Here is a 3,801-nt window from a genome sequence, read left to right as displayed (position 1 = left end):
TGTTAATTCTTTGAGAGTCATGTTCAATTATTTTAGGGTGTCAGTCAGGATAAAGTGGTTCCTGAGTCATTCTACCTCCAGTCACTACTCTTATAGCATGATCATTCATATTATTATTCATTTCATCATGCAATTCTTTTTCAGATTTATCAACTTGTTCTAACTGAGTATGAAGCATAGAGGCATGTTTTCCTACACCTCTAACATCAATGGAGAATCTAAGCAACAAGTCACTCAAGTGAGCAATCATATCAGAACTGTATTTCAATTGTCTCATAACATTTTCATTGAAGTGATCTTGCTTTCTAATATAATTATCAAACTCATAAATGCATTGACTAGGATGCATAAGGGTTGTCCTTTTCATCAAATTTCATTTAAAAATTTACCTCTACCACCTTGGGTGGTGGTGTATCAAGTACGTGTATCTATTCAATAGGAGGTAATTTTTTAACATCCTCTGCTTTAATACCCTTTTCTTTCATACTTTTCTTTGCCTCTTGCATATCTTCAGGATTGAGATATAAGATACCCCTCTTCTTTGGAGTTGGTTTAAGCGGCGGTTCAGGAAGAGTCCAATCATTATAATTTTTCAATTTGTTATTCAATAATTCCTCAGCTTGTTCAGTAGTTCGTTCCCAGAAAACACAACCAGCACAACTATCTAGGAGGTCCCTAGAAGCATCGGTTAGTCCATTATAGAAGATATCAAGTATTTCATTTTCTTAAGTGGATGATCAGGCAAAGCATTAAGCAATTGGAGAAGCGTCCCCCAAGCTTGTGGGAAACTCTCTTCTTAAATTTGCACAAAGTTAAATATTTCCTATAAGACATCTTGTTTCTTATGAGTAGGAAAATATTTTTCAGAGAAGTAATAAATCATATCCCAGGGGCTACACACAACCAAGATCACGGGTATTGTACCATATCTTAGCATCACCCTTTAGTGAGAATGGAAATAATTTGAGAAAATAGTAGTAGAAAATTTTATCCTCATGAGCAAAAAGGGTGGCTATATCATTTAATTTGGTAAGGTGTGCCACAATAGTTTCAGTTTCATAGCCATGGAAAGGATCAGATTCAACCAAAGTAATTAACTCTGGGTCGATAGAGAATTCATAACCCTTATCATCAACAAAGATAGGTGAAGTAGCAAACTTAGGATCACATTTAATTCTAGCATTCAAAGATTTCTCTTTCAGTTTGCATAATAATTTCTTAAGATCATCTCTATCATTGCAAGCAAGAAAATCTCTAGCTGTCTCCTCATCCATAACATAACCTTCAAGTATCTTAGGCATTTCATATCTGGGAGGGCTAGATCTAATAGGTGTTTCATGATTTTCAGTTTCAAGTACTTCATCAGTTTCAATAATTTCACCAGTTTTAGAATGCACCATATCTTTATCTCTAGCAATTTGTTCATCAAGAAATTCACCTAGTGGAATATAATCATCAAGCAAGGTACTAGCATCATCATGAGTAGCATTCATGGAAGTAGCACCATCAATAACTTGAGACATATCAGGATTAATAGCATATGGTGGTGTTGCAAGTCTACTCAAAATAGAAGGTGAATCAAGTGCAAAGCTAGATGGCAGTTCCTTACCTCCCCTCGTCTTAGAGGGAAAAATCTTAGTCTTGGTATCTTTCAGATTCTTCATAATGATAAATGGATAATAATACCAAGTGACTCAACAAATATAGCTATGCTCCCCGGCAAAGGCGCCAAAAAAAGGTCTTCATAACCCAAAAGTATAGGGGATCGCAATAGTTTTTGAGGCTAGAGTATTCAACCTAAATTTATAGATTCGACACAAGGGGAGCCAAAGAATATTTGCAAGTATTAGTAGCCGAGTTGTCAGGACCCCGACTCGATGCCACATAGATCTAGCATGTAACACTTCATATCACTTTGCGGCCTCACGCACGGTATTCCCACGGGTGTCGCCTTACCTTTACCCGGGACCGTTTGCGCCTTTTGGCACACGTATATGACAGTGTCGCTAGCATCCATATGATAAGGAGCCCGGACTGACATGGCTAGTCGTAAACCCAAAGTGGCACAGACTTACAGAGACAGGCATCCATGACCCAGCATCGAACGTGTCGGTCATCAGCGAGTGAATCCAGGCTGTAGCACTGGGCTAGCAGGACTCCGGTGAACCGGGCTGTAGCGGGCTAACAGGACTCCGGTATTCATCGCGTGACATTTCCCCGAAGGGACAGACACAGGAACGAAGAAGGACACATGCCGGCCAGCCTAAGTGTTCCGGAGCAGTAGCAAGCTACCATGGCTCGGTGGAAACACTAGGAGACATTTCCCGGTAAGAGAGGCTACTAAGGATAAACAACTAGATAGTCAGATCCCACACATACCAAGCATTTCAATAACATACACACAATATGCTCGATATGTGCAATACAACATGGTATCACAAAATGACTCTACGACTCAAGTAGTTTATTCATTAGGCTCCGAGGAGCGAGATATTACAAACAGGGGTCTCATGACCCAACATTCAGAGCATACAAGTCAAAGCACAAGCGGAAGCTATCATGTCTGAGTACAGACATCTAGAAATGAAAAACGCTGAGAAGCCTGACTATCTACCAAATCCTGTCGGGGCACAAGATCGTAGCTGAGGTAACAAGCTAAACGTCGAAGTCCACGCGAAACTACTAGTGAGACCGAAGTCTCTCTGCAAAACATAAAATAGGCAAACGTGAGTACAAATGTACCCAGCAAGACTTACATCAGAACTAACTACATATGCATCATTATCAACAAAGGGGATGGTGGACTTTAACTGCAGCAAGCCAGCTTTGACTCGGTGGCTATCCTGGACTATGACTGCAAGTAACTCTTTTGAAGTGGCGCACACGAGTCCACATATTCACCAACCAATACACCACTATGGATCCGCTCCCGTCTCCCTACGAGAACGCCATCCATAGCACTCACGCTTATCTTGCGTATTTTAGAGTATCCACTTTCACTTGTCTATGAACTGTACAAGGGGTCCAAGTTTCCATATCCGAGGAACCCGGCTATTCGAATAGATGATGTTAACCCTGCAGGGGTGTACTTCTTCACACACGCTCCCGCCACTTACCACCCTGTACACGTCATGTACCTCGGCAACCTTCAAGCGGAAGCCGGGCGAGGGAGTCGGCCACGACCTGACTAACCGAACAAGTCTCTAGTCCAGGTTTATCGCCTATTCGGGTTCCATCCGCAAGGAGATCCGGCCGGGGTGTCGCTTACGACCCCAAACGATGTGAGCAGGGTTCCCAAGCCCACCATCCGGGTGCCACTTGGTACACCGGGCCACTATGCCTAGTCTGTCCCAAGCCCACCTGTACCGGGTGCCACTTGGTCGACTACTAACACTACCTACAAACACCAGAAACTAGTTGCAACTCCTGGACAGAGATCATGTTGATTAATAAGTCGAGAGGGGTCGAGTTACCGGAACCCAATGTGTGGTAGTAGCTGTTCATGGATCACAAACACAGAACTCAGTTCCTGAGGACGGCTGCAATGAGACAACCCACCATGTACTCCTACATGGCCTCTCACCGCTACCTTTACCAAATCGTGTTCACACACTTAGCTCACACACAGTAGGACATGTTCACATGCCTCTGATTCATCCCCGATGAATCAGACCTGACTCAACTCTAAGCAGTAGCAGGCATGACAATCAAGCATGAATGAGTAGGCACATCAGGGCTCAAACAACTCCTACTCATGCTAGTGGGTTTCATCTATTTACTGTGGCAATGACAGGTCATGCA

Source organism: Triticum dicoccoides, chromosome 2B (assembly GCF_002162155.2).
Source record: "Triticum dicoccoides isolate Atlit2015 ecotype Zavitan chromosome 2B, WEW_v2.0, whole genome shotgun sequence".
Classification (NCBI taxonomy): Eukaryota; Viridiplantae; Streptophyta; class Magnoliopsida; order Poales; family Poaceae; genus Triticum; species Triticum dicoccoides.
The sequence above is the reverse complement of the archived record's forward strand: the minus strand, read 5'-3'. Positions refer to the sequence as shown.